This window comes from Lycium barbarum, chromosome 4 (genome assembly GCF_019175385.1).
Source record: "Lycium barbarum isolate Lr01 chromosome 4, ASM1917538v2, whole genome shotgun sequence".
Taxonomy (NCBI): Eukaryota; Viridiplantae; Streptophyta; class Magnoliopsida; order Solanales; family Solanaceae; genus Lycium; species Lycium barbarum.
Window position 1 is genome coordinate 31,864,195 of NC_083340.1, and position 18,414 is coordinate 31,882,608.

General features: G+C 38.3%; 1 long non-coding RNA gene across 1 annotated transcript; it reads left to right on the forward strand.

Annotated features, from left to right (window-relative positions):
- Positions 1-188: 188 nt before the first annotated feature.
- Positions 189-17,868, forward strand: LOC132635811 (uncharacterized). The gene is made up of 2 exons (XR_009580754.1): positions 189-1,097; positions 17,552-17,868. It is a non-coding gene; the product is annotated as an uncharacterized LOC132635811 (long non-coding RNA).
- Positions 17,869-18,414: the final 546 nt, after the last annotated feature.

An 18,414-nucleotide genomic window follows, 5' to 3' on the forward strand; every position in this document is an offset into this window, starting at 1 on the left:
ACGTGATTTTTGAACCTCCCCGGGGTATTTCACCTTCTAGTATCTAAATTTTCCTTTAAATATGGTCTGGACATTTTATTTGATTTTATTTGGTTTAGTAGGTCTTATTTGAATATTCGAAAATCACAAAAATAGAATCACCTTTTTAGGATATATGTTTAGTTTCGTTTTTTTAGTAATACAAAAAGAAATAAAATGTCCGAAAATATGTTATCTATTTTTAGTTTAATTTCCAAGTTAAAAGTTTTAATAAATAAATATAGAGTAAGTACATATTTTATCTTGCTATTTTAATTTAGTAGTAGTATATTTTATATTCTCACTTGTTAATTATATGTGATTTCACCACTCAATTTTAATACCGCATCCACACACACATATCACATGCACCTTTTTATGCATTTTTTCTTAAAATAACAACAAAACAATAAAAAAATAAAATTGCCTTTTTCCATTTAAAAAAAAAGAAGAAGAGAAAACTCTTTTCAAGGCTGATTACCCAAAGTCTTTTTCATGTATCTATGCACAACATATATAAAGACTATGACCTAAATAATATGCCTAGAACCTACACCTATTCACAATCAGCCGCAGCTTACACAAAAAAAAAAAAAAAAAAAAACCACACACCTAGGCAATAATCAGCCGCATCTAGCAATTTATACAAGAGGAATAGAATAGAAGAGTCCAGCCTTTCGTCGTTGAAAGGCATCACCTTTCCACCTCAACACCACCCCAAAACACTAATCAACCACCTCAAATACCATGTAGACCTACTAGCTATCAGTCACAGCTCCTTCCTCTTCACACAAAGCCAGCGACCAAACAACATGAACCACCGTTGAAGCCATCCTAACACCCACCAACAAAAGTGTTGTCTCCTTTAAGTTCCCTATCCTTAACGCACCATTTAACTCCAGTTCATCGCAAACGAAAACAACACCACCTTGACCCCAGATGCTCAGATCTAAACGGAGGGAGAATAGGGTCGAGTCGGCGAGGTCGTTTGGTTGGAGCTCTAGTCACGGTTCATTTTTGTGCGTGAGCCTTGAGTGTTCTTGGTTTTTATGTATTGACGAAATTTTCTGCAATTGAAGGTCCAACTCTTTTCCTCTATTTTTATTAATTTTTTTTTTGTTTCCACATGAATATAGTCATATGTGTCTGATAGTCCCTTTGGGCATAGCAACTGTTTAGTTGGCATTTTGATTTATGTGGTTAAACACATTGTTTTAAAAGGCAGTGTCCGGACTGGCTCCGGGGCTCGTCTCGGGGCAGGGCAGTGACAAAATATCATGGGGTTAACGTGCGGGGCTTAGTTCATATGAGGCTTACGCCCTAATCGCCCAACCGTACGCCCTAAACACGCCTAACGCCCAACGCCCAGGGCTCGCCTAACAGTTCTTACACAAATTATATTTTAAATTCCTTAATTAAAATCATTCACCCTCATAATTGTTTAACAAAATAATGATACTTAATAGTTTTTCATTTATAGAAATAGAAGATTGGGTGTAACTCATATAACAAGTCGTAGTATTGGATATTTACTATTTGAGAACGTCGTGAGGGTGAATATCACTTATTTTTTTTTTTTTAAAAAAACACATAGCGGAATTGTACATTTTCACTTGTCATTGGTCATAAGTCCTATGTATCAGAATTATCATATAATTTTATTTTTTGTTCATGAAGAAGTTATGTTTTAATTGTAATATTGATAAATTTTATTGATTATTTGCTTATAGGGAGATAAAATGAATAGTATGATAGTAATAGTGTTTTAAGAAACTGTGTTTTTTTCCGTGTTTGAAAGTTAAAATGTTAGAATTGTTTTGCATTTCATAATAGCTTTTATTTCATTGTATTGGTTATACTTGTAAAATTATGTTATATATAATTACAAGTTATAAGCGGTGTATAATGAGTTTTGATCATTTTTTTGTGAGGATCAAGCGCGCGCTCTCTCTCTCTCTCTCTCACACACACACACACACACACACACATATATATATATATATATTTCATTTATTTATAGTTTTCTTTTATTTTTTAATGTAATTTTACCTATTTAAAAATATTTATTGTAATTATATTATTTTAAGAAATACTAAAAATTAAATACCCATGGGGCTTACGCCCCGTGCCTCGAGGCTTACGCCTCGTCGAGGCGTATGTAAAACACCCCGCCTTATGCCCCCGCCTTTTAAAACACTGGTTAAACATTACGTTTTTTGTTTCAATATTTTTGGAATGTAATTGGTTAATTCAAATTGAGTTAAGAATAATCTAATTAAAGGAATGAATTGACCAGTTCTGGGATTATTATGATTAACTTGAGGAGTAGGATAAATTGGTTTAAACATGAAAAGAAGGGATCGTTAATTGCTGGTTTGTTTCTTGTGATTAAATGCATGATGAATAACGTACTAGTTCCTCTATTATTATTATTATTATTATTATTATTATTATTATTATTGTTGTTGTTGTTGTTGTTGTAGTATTTATTTAATGTAGTTTCCACGTAGATGTTTTTACTTTGCTTGGATTTAGTTCGTCTTATATTACTGTTGTTGGACATGGTGGTATTTACTTACTATTTATCTCTTTGAAGCACGTTTCATTTTAGTCTTGATTTTAGTGTAAATTTTGTTCATTAAAAAGATCTAGTTAAAGTCCCTTGATTTATTGTCCCCATTTATTTGGACTTGAAAACATTTTCCTTTTGTTTTGTATTTGCTAGTTGGGCATCAGAAACACATCTAAGCTCCTTAATTTGTAGGCAAATATTTGGATATATTATTCGACGTTAGGAAAATTAGACGAGTTTGTAATTATGTTGACCATGTGGACAAACCCGTTCCTTGGTTAAATGCATATAATTAAAGAAAAGTCATGTGGGTCATCCCGTTTCTTGACACTCTAATATAATTGTGTTGACCATGTGGATAGACCCGTTCCTTGGTTAAATCCATATAATTAAAGAAAAGTCATGTAGGCCATCCCGTTCCTTGACACTCTAATAATAATTGTGTTAATCACGTGGACAGACCCGTTCTTTGGTTAAATGTATATAATAAAAGAAAAGTCATGTGGGCCATCCCATTTCTTGACACTAATAATAATTGTGTTGACCATGTGGACAGACCTGTTCTTTGGTTAAATGCATATAATTAAAGAAAAGTCATGTGGGCCACCTCGCTTCTTGACACTCTAATTTATAATTAATGAAAGACTTTGCGTGCATACACGCTCCTAAGCTTAAACAATTAAAACACGTTTTATCCAAGAATTAATTATAACCAAGTATAAGTCGATAAAAGCGATCATGCTAGAACCACGGGACTCGGGGAATGCCTAACACCTTCTCCCCGGTCAACAGAATTCCTTACCCGGTCTTTTGTTTCTCCCCGATCAACAGAATTCCTTACCCGGTCTTTTGTTTTTGCGGACCAAAAATAAAGAGTCATTTCCTTTTGACTAGGGATTCAATAAGGTAACTTGGAACACCAAAACTCAATTCCAAGTGACAACTCTGTAAATAAATAATCCCTATTCAAAATCGTCACTTCAAATGGAAAAACCCTTAAACAAATAAAAACCCCTGTGTGTTATCGCGCGGGGCCCAAAAAAGGGGTGTGACAATTACAACCAAAGAACCAATCTTCGACATTTCCAGATCAAGGACTTGGTCCTTCGAAAGGTCACATTACACACAAAAGACCCTAATGAGGGGAAACTTGGTCCGAATTGGGAAGAACCGTACAAAGTGATCGGTATAATCAACAAAGGATCGTACCAACTCGCATCAGAGGATGGCCAATAATTGTTAAACAATTGGAACATAGCACACTTAAAGAGATACTATTGCTAAGGTACGACCCAAACCCCCTTCGTGAATTCTTTTTAACTTACCTATTTTGATCACTGCAGGAGAAAAACCCAAATGAAATTATGAAAATTAGAGTTAGACGTGAAAACACGCGTTGTACTCTTTTTTTCCTTAGCTCGATTTTGTCCCGATGTGGGTTTTCCGGCAAGATTTTTAACGAGGCAACAACGTACAACATATTACTTCAGAATAGCCATGTGCTAGGACCAGGGACTGCTTGGTATCAATGACAATGTTTCTCTTCTCATACTTGGAACACAAGCACTAGGGGACTATCATATTATAAGCCCAACGAGGCCAAATCGATTGTATCATGTAAGCCCAATGAGGTCGGATCAACTATTGTTTCTTTGAAAGTTCCCACATTAAGATTAGTTGTAAGGGCCAAACGACCGAATGAGTCGTGCCCGGATAGTTAAGTTTGTTACGACAAAAATCTGAATGCCACTTGGCAATTGTACCATACAAGTTTGTGAAATGAGAAGAGCACTTCGGTTTAAACTTTGCGCATATTACTGTTCGCAAAATATCCACACCACATCGTAAGTCTGTTATGCTCCTAAGTTCATAAACAACCCTGAACAAGGGACCACAAACAAGGAACTATCGAAGTCAATCTGCGGATAAAATAAGGGTTCGGCTCAAGCAAATTCTAAGCGAATTGAGTCCGACTCATTCACAAAGCCTTAAAAGGTCCAAAATGAACCTAGCCCAAAGTGATTAGGAGATGTCCGAATTCACGAGCATAAAATATACATAAGTTGCCAACCTAGGTACAGAACTCGTTTGTTCTCAGTAGGTGATTTACCTTGAAACAAACTAACTTGTGCAAATATCGGCCGAAGTCGCGCTCGAGTCTACATTTGAATGAGTTATCAGCATGAGCACACCTCGTTCAAATAAACATTAAGTAGACGATGTTTTCAAAGACTTCGGTAAGGCACACTTCTAAAATATATTAGCACATCCAAAATATATTTTCATAAGGCTAAATACCGGCCTCAACAAAAATTTACAAACAAAAGAAAGATAAAAATTTTCTTTCCTAAGGGCATATCTATTCCTCCTCCTCGGAATCTAAATCCTCAGAAGTGGCAGCCTTTTCTTCCGAACTGTTGCCCAAGAAAGCTTTATAGATCCGAACCTCTACCTCCTCGGCCTGAACAATTTTCTCACGATGTCCTCGATGTCGTGCTGAACTTCTTTGAGGGTAAGCACCCGGGTCTTTCATTTCATATTTTCTGCTCGCAGAGTGGAACGGTCAACAACGAATTTGACATCGGCATCGACTTGGGCCTTAATCTAGTCTCGCTCAGACAAGGCCTGCTGAATCTGGGTCATCATCCCGGCATCCTCCTGAGAAAGCACACTCAGATCTCGGTTTGCCTCTTCGAGTTAGTCTTTGAGACCCTCAGCAGACCTGGCCTGGGCATCGTACTTCTCTTGATAGACCCTCGAGCGATCTTTTTCATGATCACGGTTGGCAGGAAGACGGACAATCTCAGCTTTAGCAGTATCAAGCTCTTACCGCAGATTAGCATCGGCAGTCGTCTCTTCCTCAAGTACTACCTCGAGCTTCCGCGTGTCCACCGAAAGAATGGTATACCTTTCAAGCAGGTCTGCCAGGTCATTTTCGGCCTTAAACATGCCCTTCTTGGCGGTCATAAGCTCGGTCTTAAGTACTGAGGGGTCACCCACTGAAAGCCACTGATCCTTCTTTTGCTGCAATTGGATCTTGAACCTTTTGGTCTCTCAACCTTATGCATCCAGCTGGCCTCGAACATCTTCAAACTAGTTACGCAGCCTGGCATTCTCCCTCGTACATCGAAGGAAACCCTCATGTTGTAAAAGGATAGACTGGGGAAAAAAAGGAAAATTCAGGTTAGGCATAAGTAGAAATTACAAAATGAAATCAAAGCTAAGGATGTCGAACATACCCGATTGGCTGAATGCATACTCTCGTTGAAGAGACATTGCCACAAGACTTGGTCCATTTTTTCTCAGTCCTCATCGGACGCAAGGGGCTGAAGATAACTGGTGATTCAACCGGCTAGGACATGAACTGTGTGTCCGTAGAGACAGTGACCACAATGGACCATGTCTCATTCGGCTTAACACTTGGGGCTGGAAAAGTATCAACGAGGTGAGGCCGAGAACCTGATTCGGTGGCCTTAAAAGGCCTCTTTTGCCTTTGAGGAATAGGCAAATTAAATCCTATAGGATTTGCAATGGCAGTAGGAGTAGAGGCATCGACATCGAACATACCTTCGAATTCCTTCTGCTCGAGAGGAAAGGAGGAAGTTGTTCCGGCTGCTTCGGCTGGAGGTAGTTCGTCCTCTATTAAAATAGGACCCTTTGGGACTGTGGAGCCTGACAAATCAAGGACCGGCAAGTAGGAGGGCTGCGCATCGCCACCCTCAGCATTCTGTTGGATCACCTCGGCCATATTTTTTTCCGTTGTAATAACCGGAGTGCCACTTGCTCTGATGTCGGTGGCAGCGCCCGTGCTCGCACCAATGGACTTCATGAGAATATCACCCTCGGGAACGTCTCTCAGCGTCCGAGTCTGAGTAGTTTTCTTCTTTTTTGGGCTCGATGAAGGCTTGGAGGATCTACTCCGTTTTCGGCTCCTTGTAGCCTCGGTAACAACTTGATCCACACTGGCCAAATCAAACATTTCTTCGGTCACCGGGGGAGCATCCTCCGGCTCAGGCCTCAAGGTAACTTTACCCCTCTTCAGGCCTGCATGACACACGGTTAGTCACTGATAAAGACTACGAGGTAAAATCGAAAAAGTGCGAAAAATAAATATAAGGCTCACCGTGGTTTTTTGCTACCCACTTGCCTGCGGAGAGGTCTCTCCAAGTATGAATTTCATGGGGATGCTGTGCCATTATGTCATCCACCCACCTCTCAAAACTGGATATAGTATTCGGTAGCCACACTCTTGCTGAAAGAGGAAAAGGAAAGGAGGGAAATTAGGAAAGTAAATTACTTATAATGTAACAGAAATAAGAGACACCGAGAGAACTTACGGGCTTTGTTTCGCTTCTCGGGGAAGGGAAGGTATTCTCGAGGAATGATGTCCTCAGTCTTGACCTAAACGAAGCATTCGAGCCAACCACAATCTTTTGTTTCGTCCACGCTTAAAAGGATCAGGTACTTACCACATTTCGTAAGCTTCACAATCCTGCCGTGAAAAATTCGGGGAGAATAAAGACGGATCAGATGATGTAAAGTAAAAGGGAGATTGGCGTTGTTAGCCAAAAAACGGATGCCTGTAACGATCCGCCAAATGTTCGGCCCAATTTGTGCAAGGCATAAATTATATATCTTACACATATCAAGAATGACCTCATCAATCGGAAGGTCAAGTTTAAAGGTAAAAAGGTAAGTATAAACGGATGAATACCCTTCCACATAAGTGGTGATGTCGTCGTCGGGTCCCGAGATTATAATCTCTTTGGGACGATATGTCCAACCGCTTTTCGAACGGACCTTGGGAATAAGAGTAGCGTCGATTGCGGAGGGATAACACCGAACATCATAACACCGATCGTCGTTGTTACCTTTCAAAGGCTTTTCGACCTCGAATTCAGAGTCGAAGTGGTATATCGTAGGAATGACGTCCTTACCCCGGTGCCGGGGAGATCCCATCGGAGAAGCTTCATGAGAAGAGGATACTGAGCTTCGAACCATTTATGATAAAGGTATAGTGAAGAAAATGAAGATTTGAAGATTTGTATAAAGATTTGAAGATTTGGTGAAAAGTCAAGAACAAGATGAAGTTTCCGACAAGGGGGATGAAGATTCCGATGAAGGTTCTGATGAACAATTTAGTAATTTCGATGAAAGATTTGAAGATTCCGGTGGTGGTTTTTGCTTCTCAAATGAAGAAGAACACAAGTTAAAATCGAAGAGTAATTTTTGGAAGTTGTAAATAGAAAAGTGAAGGAGTTTGAACTATTTATAAGCGAGGAGTCATAATGGCGGAAACACATTGATTAGATAACCAAAGGGTCGGCCAATAGTAAAGCCACATGTGGCCGAAGACAGAACGACGTGACAGTTGACAAGAAGTTTGATTTTCCCGCTTATTTCGAAACTTACAGGATAAGATATCCATAAGTTCGACATACCGAAGGCATAAACGAAGAGAAAGCTCCGTATGGAAAGTAAAAGCCAACTACACTCGAGTGAAAAAAAAAATTCATAAACCAAATAAGTTCAAGTTGATCCAAAAGAAACTTCTTCCACTACATTTTGTAAACAGGTATCCAAATTTCACGGTTACATTAGTTTCACAAAACAAAATGACTTAACTTATGGTCCTAAACTAGAAATGGGAAGAAAGTCCGATCCGGTATAGAAAAGAAAAGGTTGAGAACTTCGGTCCGTACCCTCAAGCGCTTCAACAAAATCATTCATCGGCTAAATGGCTTCAGGATGGTGATCTTAAATAGCCGAACCAAGGTTGTTTAGCTCTAGAGGATCCTCCTCATCTAGAACAATCACTGGAGGTGGTCTACCCCAAGAAATTTCCCTTCGAGTCCGCAAAATATGGTGTGATCTAACCCGAGAACCTATCCCTGAAGGAATAGCCGAAGAGCTCGAAGGGACTCTCTGTCTGTATGTCTTCGCCAGTGCAGCCGTTGTCTTTTTTCCCTCAGTAACATCCTCGGCATCCTCTTCGATAATGTTTTTTCCTTTTAAAGATAACCTTTTCGTAGGAAGCCTTAAAAACTAAAGGTTCGAAGTTAGAATATAGAATGGAAAAACTAACAAGGAATTCCTCTAGCAGATTGAAATTTACCATGGTTTTTGCCTTTCTACCCTTTGGGTGCCATGCTCCTCCAAGAACGGCCCACGTCACGAGAGGCGTCCAAAAGTGCAACTACCCATTTGAAGATGGTAATTACGAGATCGGGTTCGACTAGATTCGGGGTTGGATTCCATGTTTCTGGGAAATCTACGAATAGAGAATGATGGAGTTGGTCCGTACGAATACGAACCGATGTAGCCATCCCCTATCATAATCATTCTCCGGGTCTATGAGGCCCCGATTCCCACGAGGAAGCAAATGAACTATGCCCCCTCGATTACCCGAGGAACATAGATATGGATCAATTGGTCGAGGGTAAAAGAAACCCCAGCTACATTGGCCAAAATTTCGAGGCAATACACAAGCCTCCAAATCTGCGGAGCAATTTGGCCAACACAAACACAGTATCGACGAAAGAAGTCCTCGATCACTTAGTGAATAGGAAGAGAAAACCCAATAGAAAAAGGGTAGGTGTAGGCCATCGAATAACCAGCAACATGGTGGCTGATTCTTACCCCACTTTTAACAGGGCGGACATCAACGTCCATACCGAAGTTACAGTCATTCCGAACTGTGGGGATAGTGACGGCATCAATGAAGGCTTCGAATTTTTCCACAGAATCTAGGTGAGAAGATACTTTGCAGTTGTTTGCATATTTGAAATCGGCGGGGACAATGTCCGCAGCAAGGAACTCCAACTCCTCCTCTGGGCTGATCGCTCCGGTCGCTGACAATAGCGGTGAATGTGGTGGTGATGAAGGGTGATCCGCACTTTGAGTTAACAACGGTAGAGAAGTCATGGCTAAGAAGAAAGCGTAGCGTCAAGCGATGGAAAATAAAGGTTCAAGAAAAGTTCGGAACTCAGAAGAGAATTTAGAACTAGGCAGTTGCAAGCAAGGGTTTTTGAAAAGATGAGGTTTAGGGTTTTTGTTCAAAGTGCATGGTAAAAAGAAAATATATGGCATGTGCTTTATATAGTGGGAGTACAAAAGTTGAAGGGTTTAAAAGTCCTGACGAGGGGTGGATTATCGAGCCTAATTAGGTGGCTATAATAATGATGAACTGGCATCGGTCAGAGTGTAGGATTGATGGAATGTCTTTTCCAAGACAGCTAGGTACATACTACTCGGCTTTATCCAGATTCATTTCCCAAAGTTAATACTTTCCTCCAAAAAATAGAGGGACTATCTGTATACGGTAAAAACCGGGGTCGATAGCCCTGACACGAGGTTCGATGATCCAAACCCAGAATAAGAAGCAAGAATAGAAGAGCTTGGCTGAACCGGATAGAGACATTCGGACCCGACAATTTCCGGAGGAATGCACCCACAGCTAACGAAGTTGCAGAAAATCCGGCCCGTTGCAGATTTTCCTCCGCACAACGTAGTGAACAGTTGTCAAACCCGAGATTTCGGGGATCTTTATCTTAAATTGATTTAGTTACCTTGTATAATGTAAATTCTTCTACTATAAATAGGGAGGAGAGTAAATCTTCCTCCTCCATCAGTTTTTCACCGCCTTCCACACGATTACACCATTGTCTTATTCTCACAGTTTTGTCAAGTATCAAATAATAAAAGTTCTCACAGTTTGGTCCGAGCAGATCTAAGCTTCGGGCCGGCCTGTCCGTCCAAGTATAAGGCTATTTCTTACTCTTTTATTTGCAATTTGTATTTCATTACTTTTATTTTCCCGTTCTATAGCAAATCAAATCACATATCCTTTAAACCACTTATAAATTCAATTGTTACCTAATATTGTGGTTATCAGTTTCAATTTTTACAGAAAAATAGTGTTGAAAATGCAACAAATGCATGAATTTATCCACAAGCTAAATAATTGCTTCACGTGAAAAACCAACATTAACAAGAATCTCACACAACCAGATAAAAATAACAAAGGAAAAGTGAAATCTTGAAAAACTTAGAAGCAAAAAGATATTACAATCTTTCTTGAAGGGCATCTCAAGTTTAAGAGAGAGTAAAGTTGAAACAGCTCTCAGCAACTTTTTTCTTGATGAAAGATGAATTAATCTTAGGCTTTAATGATGACCCAACTTTGATTGCTACTGTTTGATTTGACCTTTCACTACATGCAATAGATTTGGGAGTCCGTGACTTTTGTAGGACAAAAAAAAAAGTTAGAACCAAACTAATACAAAAAAAAAAAAAAACATAAGTAGGTTTCACGCACTAATTTAGTGCGTGAAAGGACCAAACTGCAAAACTAAGAGCTTGGCCTTTCACGCGCGAAATTTGTGCGTGAATGAGCCCAACAAAATATTAATCGAGGAGGTAAGGTTTATGTTCTGTTCTGTATGTTCAATCTCGTCTCAACAAATAAAGCAAAGAAGCCATAATTTTCAGTTCAACAAACTCTGAGCTGACAAGAAATAGGGAATACTGACAAATAAACTTTACTTAAACACATAAGAGAGAGAATTTATATAAATCATAGGTGTTGTTTTATGTGGACCACTAGCACATTAGGGGGGAATTAAGGGAGTCCCGAATCAAAATACCCCCAAAAAAATCACTTTGAACCAAAATACCCTAACAAAAAAAAGTTACCAAAGTACCTTTAGCGTAGTAAAATACTGCGCTATAGCACTTCACGGAGATGGAGCCGTTAAGTGCTATAGCGCAGTATTTACTGCGTTATAAAAGCAGTTTTCTATAACGTAGTAAAATAATGCGTTATAGAAACTGTATCAAAAAAAAAAAATCTATAACGCAGTAAAATACTGCGTTATAGAAACAGTTCCAAAAAAATAATAATTGGCCAACTTTATTTTTTGCAACACTTAGTGTTTTTTTCATACTTTGACCAATGATTAGTCGTGTCAAGATTCCGAAACGTCAATATTTTATACAGAACCTGATATTTTTTTCTGCGTACTATAAACCCTAAAATAAAAAACCTTAAGCTAATGACAACAAGTCTTCAAATAAAAATGGACGTCTATGTATATAGAACACTTAAACCTAAAGTTTACAAACAAAACTTATTTCGGGCACCTTTTCAACCCCTAAAATGACGATCCGAACGTTTACGTATCCTTGATGTATTGAGCCTACATTATTGTACGCAGAAAAAAATATCAGGTTCTATATAAAATATTGACGTTTCGGAGTCTTGACATAGGACTAATCATTGGTCAAAGTAAGGAAAATAATACTAAGTGTTGTAAAAAATAAAGTTGGCCAATTTTTTTTTGGTACTGTTTCTATAACGCAGTATTTTACTGCGTTATACATTTTTTTTTTGGTACTGTTTCTATAACGCAGTATTTTACTGCGTTATAGAAAACTACTTCTATAACGCAGTAAAATACTGCGCTATAGCACTTAACGGCTCCGTCTCCGTGAAGAGCTATAGCGCAGTATTTTACTGCGCTAAAGGTACTTTGGTAACTTTTTTTTTTTGTCGGGGTATTTTGGTTCAAAGTGATTTTTTTGAGGGCATTTTGGTTCCGGACCCGAATTAAGGAGCAAGAGAAGGCGGCGGAGGGCGGCCGGCTGGAGGTGGAGGGTGGCGGTTGTCAAATTGGTTGTGTCAGCTTATTAGTCATTTTTTTATTCTCTCTCTGATCTTAACTTTAATATTTTTATTCTAGTAATATATTCTCTCTAAAACATTGTAACTCTGACATGTTCATACTTTATCAAAAAGTATCCTATTGAGGTTAATGTTTTGTTGGGCTCATTCACGCACAAATTTCGTGCGTGAAAGGCCAAACTCTTATTTTTGCAGTTTGGTCCTTTCACGCACTAAATTAGTGCGTGAAACCTACTTATGCTTTTTTTTTTTATGTTAGTTTGGTTCAATTTTTTTTTTGTCCTACAAAAGTCGCATATTCATAGATTTGGTATCAGTAGCCATATCTATATCCTAGGCAGCTAACTCTTTATATTTCTACAAGGTGATGACTCCTCTGTCAACTCTATCCCTCATTTCATTTGTGTTGAAAAGATAAAGATGAAAGAATAAGTTGTAAATGCAAAATGTGGTGGAATTTGGAGGGTTAAACTGCTTTTAAACTTAGTTTGCGTTAGCTTTGCAGCAAAATCTTGAAAGTAACGTTATAGCATGATTTTATATAGAGTCCGGAACCCAAATGACCCAACCAAAATACCCCAAGATAAAACTTTGTTACCAAACTATTCATGCTGCTTTAAAGGACTACTTTCTTTTAACGCAAGAAATTGCTGCGTTAAAAAAGGTTACTAAAATTTCCAACACTTGTTTCACTCTATATTTTCACTCTATTTTTATAATTTTGCCGAAGATTAGTCATATCTAAAGATTCCGGAACGTCGATATTTTAAATAGAATCCGATTTTTTTTATGCGAACAATGACGTAGACTCAATACATCAAGAATACCTAATAGTTCGGATTGTTGTTTTAGGGGTTGTAAAGTGCCCGAAGTAAGTTTGAAACTTGTTATCATTAGGTTTAAGTGTTATATTTTTTAGGATTTAGATTTAAGCGTGTTACTTTTTAGTTAGTACATAAATTTATTTGGAATATGTCCATTGTTTTTATTATCACTAATTTAGGATTTCACACGAGTTGACAATAAAAGATAATAAACACTAAAGATAATATTTACCATTAAGAAATATATACACAAAAGATATATTATCTACATAAACTATACAACTTTAGAATGGGTCTCACATGTAGTAGACTTTAGGATACCTCGAGGCCTAAGTCTATCCCCACCACCCTCGCCATCATCCCCTTCCTCCTCTTACTAGCCAGGTGCTCTAAGCCATGATTGTTACGGTTCACATTTCGCGGGCGGAGTTAGTGCTTGGAAAGCTACTTCGAACTTGTTGGTGCTCTTTCAGACTTTGTTTTAAAAGAGTCGCAACCTAATTTTTAGTAAATTAGGAAAATCAGTTTTGAATGGTTCATTCATACACCTTAAAAGATCCTTCGTAATCCAAAGTTCTAGGTAAGGTTCTAGTGATCCCTTAAGGAAGGGCTTAAGCACCCTAGTATTAAGGATTTGTACTATATGGTTGATCTTCGAATTCCAATGTATGAGTATGTGCATGAACTGTTCATTTAGTTTTTTATTCCCGTATTATAAAGTCTGTTATTTTGCATATCATATTGAATATATTCCCTTTACATGTAGGATATTTAGATTCGGATCTATAATATTCAGATATAACTAATTCCTTTTATATATAAAGATAGTAGTGGTTTTGCAAAGATATGAAAAGTTTATTTATTTTAAGTGCGAGATAAATGAGTTTTGTTCATGCGTGACTCATACATGGCTCGGCTTAATTCGTTTAATACGTTTTCAGAAGGTCTTTATCTAAAAGTAGTATTTATACGAATGATTCATACGGGTTTTAACTTGTAAGTATGAAAGGTTATATTTTTATTAAACGTGTACAAAGTGCTGATTTTCGTTCTTAAAATTGGGCCTAAAGCCCGGTATAAAATCATCTTTTTTACTTGTGCTGGGCTCAGCCCAAAAAAAAAATCGTGTTGGGCTCAGCCCACAAAAATCTAATTTTACTTCCCATTTTTTCTGAAAGGGTCTGATCAAGTATAATTCATAGTATTTGATTTTGCATTTTTATTTCAGAACTTTGTTTCATGGGGCTCGACCCAAAAACTTTAATTTCTTGCCTTTTAAATCCAAGAGGAGGAAAGCTGAGTTTTTATTTTGTTAAAAAGAGAGTGTATTTTGCTTCAAAAATTAAATTTTGTCCAGATTCGTTTAAGAAAATGTACCAGTGTTCATAACATCGTAAAAATGTTTCCCTTTCCCTTGTTTTAACTTGTATTAAAATGATCCATTTATTTAGCCATTTTTACCTTGAAAATCGTTTGTATTAAGTTCAAATTTTTAAAGTCGTTGGGGACCTGAAGTCAAACTAAACGGCATAAGCACCGTTGTCCTAAGACGACTTGTTCAAAACATAAAGATTCCACTATAATAGAGTTTTTACAAGCTCTACAAGTACAATTACAACAAAATTGAAAACAAAAGAAAGCATAAATAATTAAGTAAAGGCAGAGGGAGGCTAGGGGAGTACCAAGCCCCTAGTTGGCCATTTTTACCCATGGCTAGGCCTTCTATGCATGTTATATATATTAGCTTCCATTTTTTTCTTCTCAGACTAGATAACGCGAGGAATTGCCCAACAGGTTGGCTTTGTACTTAGGCCCAAATGGCCATGTGGTGAAGAAGAGGAAAAAGGAAAGGGACATGGTTAATTTATATTTACTGAACTTCTCACATGTATAACTATACAAGTGCATGTATTTCAAATTCATTCAAGGGTCATGCAATTAATAGAGCTGCACTGTGCTACTAGGCTTTATTGGTAGGGATTTAAGTAGTAAGAGGGGAGAGTTGTCACCTTCCGTAATCCTGATGCCGCACAAGATCCAAGAAGTTTCTGTTACACCCCGTATCTTCGAAGAAACACTTATCAAATTTGAAACATAAGTACATTGATTTATGGTTAAGTAAAATCACTTTGGAATATAAGCAAGCATTATTAAGTATATTTAATGAGTGAAGGATATATATAAGGTATACTGGAAGGTTTTATAAGGAAATGAGTGGAAGAAATGGAGTAATACGACTTTGGAGAAAGGATGAGTAAAGTTTCGTGTGAAATTTTTTGTCTTAACTTGAGGAAAGAATATCTCTTGGCACATGAAGTGTTTTAAGGTGTTCCAAAAGCCTAAAATGAAGTTCGTCGAGTCTAGTTTCTAACGCAACAAACCGCTCATCGAGTCTAGTTTCCAACACAACAAACCGCTCGGCGATAGGATACCGGAGTAGAGAATTATAGACGTTACAAGTTCGGCTGACAAAGCGGAAATACGTGCTACAGTAACCGACTTGCTACAGTATTTATACAGTAAACTGCTACAGTGATCCGACCCGAATTTGACCCCCTATATAAGGGAAAAATCTGATCCTAAACCTCATTTTCTCTATTTCTTTTCCCCAAAAGCACTTGAGAGACTCTAGAGAACATTGAGGGATCATTTTGTGAGCGGATTAAAGTGGCGGAGTATTAATCAAGGGTCGGGTAACGTGTAGTCGCGCTTATAGTGTTGTTCTGTGACGGAGTTGGTTCAGATTCAACACTAATATTAAAGGTTTTGTTGTCCTAGTAAGAATAAGGTATGAATCTTGCCCTTTTGATGTTGATTTTGGTTTACGTACAAAGATAGAGTTATTAAATAGTCGTGTTACAAGTTGGTTAGTTGAGGAATTTGGAAAACATAGTGGGGGATGTTTGATGTTGATATTGTTGTTGTGTTGTTGGTTGTTGATATTATGATTTCGGGCTAGGCACATAAACAGGGGAGATGCTGCCCGAATTTTGGCAGATTCTAAAAGGATTTTATGTTAAAGGCTTAAGACAAGTGTGTGGCACTGAGACTAATGATAGTATGAATGGTTTTATATGTAGATTGCGAGTCAGGAGATAAGTTGGAAAGTCAAGAAGCGAGATTCCAGGTATGTTAAGGTTAAACTTTTCTTTCAAAAGGCATGATTCCTATGTTATGATTCCCTATATGATATCTATAAGATTCTTACTCATAGAAATGCTAGAAGTCTATAATTCTCATAATTCTTATGATGCCTCCAATTCTAGAGATTTCCAAAGTCCAAGTTCTAGATGTTTTCATGACATGATTGGGTTAAGGTTTAGTTAAGCGGGAAGAAGTCTTAATGGCCCAGAAATGTGCTTATGAGTTTTATATGGCTATATAGGTGTTGACGGATAAATGATGACCATAAGAAGCGCATAGAAGCTAGTAGATAAAGAATGAGCGCTAAAAGAATATAAAAGGGTTATAAAGGATATTTTGATCGGGCTACACGTGCCGTAGCACTTGCACTTGCACTTGCACTTGCATTGCACTAGATCGGGCTACACGTACCGTAGCACTTGCATTTGCATAGCACTGGATCAGGCTACACGTACCGTAGCACTTGCCTTGCACTGGATCGGGCTACACGTTCCGTAGCACTTGCATTTGCATAGCACTGGATCGGGCTACACGTACCGTAGCACTTGTATTGCACTGGATCGGTCTACCCGTACCGTAGCACTTGCATTTGCATAGCACTGGATCGGGCTACACGTACCGTAGCACTTGTATTGCACTGAATCGGTCTACCCGTACCGTAGCACTTGCATTTGCATATCACTGGATCGGGCCGCACGTTCTTCGGCACTATTATATGGGATATGGATCGGGCCATACGTTCCTCGGCCCTATGACCTATACATATCATATGCCCTCAGAGGCAATTTCAGTGAGCAGAAACGTACAGATATGTTCAGATAATCAGACATATAGATGCATTCAGTCAGTCAGTTTAGCTTATGAGTTCCAGATTTCCTTCATGACTATAAGGATTGTACGAAGGGTACAGGTATGAGCACCGATAAGTTGGGTAGTTAGTACTATGATGATAAGTAGATTAAAACCACAGTGTTTTACACATATATAGTTAAGCATACGAGGGTATCGAGATACATGTATTATATATGGAACAGGTTGCACGCCGCAACATATGTTCGGATAATGTTTTGGTAATAAGTTAACCAGAGCCTTGGTAGGGTATAAAGACCTAGTGGAGATTGCAAAAATATGAAGAGGTATATATGTATATACGTATACTAGATTTACATCGATAACTCAGAAGTGCCAGGTTGATTCTTATCCTTCTTCATCACAGTACATGCTTATTATGTTACATTTTTTGCCTTACATACTCAGTACAATATTCGTACTGACGTCCTTTTATTTGGGGCGCTGCGTTCATGCCCGCAGGTATAGACAAAGGAGATGAGGACTTTCCGCAGTAGGCTGCTACCAGGTACCAATTTTGATTGGTGAGCTCCACTTCTTTATAGAGTATTGCCAAGTCTGGGATTGTATATGTGTTTTTATGTTACGGGTATGTCGGGGGCCCTGTCCCGACTAATATACTTCAGTCATGTTCATAGAGGCTTTGCAGACAGTTTCTTGTGTACAACTAGTCTTACTTGGTCAGTTGTTATGTCGGCATCGTGGGCCTATCGTACATATACTTATGCCTGATATTATATTCATAGTTGGCCACCTTGGCCTTATTTTGCCATTCGAGACATAGACGATGTGAGTTACAGCCTGGTTCGCTCTGCCCCGTAAGGTGCCGGGTGCCAATCACGCCCCACCAGGGTTGGGGTGTGATAGTTTCATAAACCTCCGGCATGACAGGATACCAGGGAAAGGCTTAAGACCGGACCCCAAAAAACTACCTTAGTTTCCTAGTCAATATATCCATAAGTAGAACAGAATTCCACATTCATGCATGAACTTATTATAGATAGAAGCAGTTTGGTGTATTCAGTCATAGCATAATCAGAATAAACAGAAACAAACAGGCATGGCGTGGACTAGAATGAATTAACATACACAGATACAATATATAGACGAGCAGAACTGAAACAAATAAACATGGCATAGACAAGGATAAATTGACACACATAGGTGCAGTATAAGCAGAGCAACATTGAACCAAATAGGCATGGCACAAACAATGATACATTGATACACATTGATGCAACATAATTAAAACTGAACTGAAACATATAGGCATGGACTAATTATAAGCAAATTGCAGGTCTGGATGTATTATAATCAAAACTGAG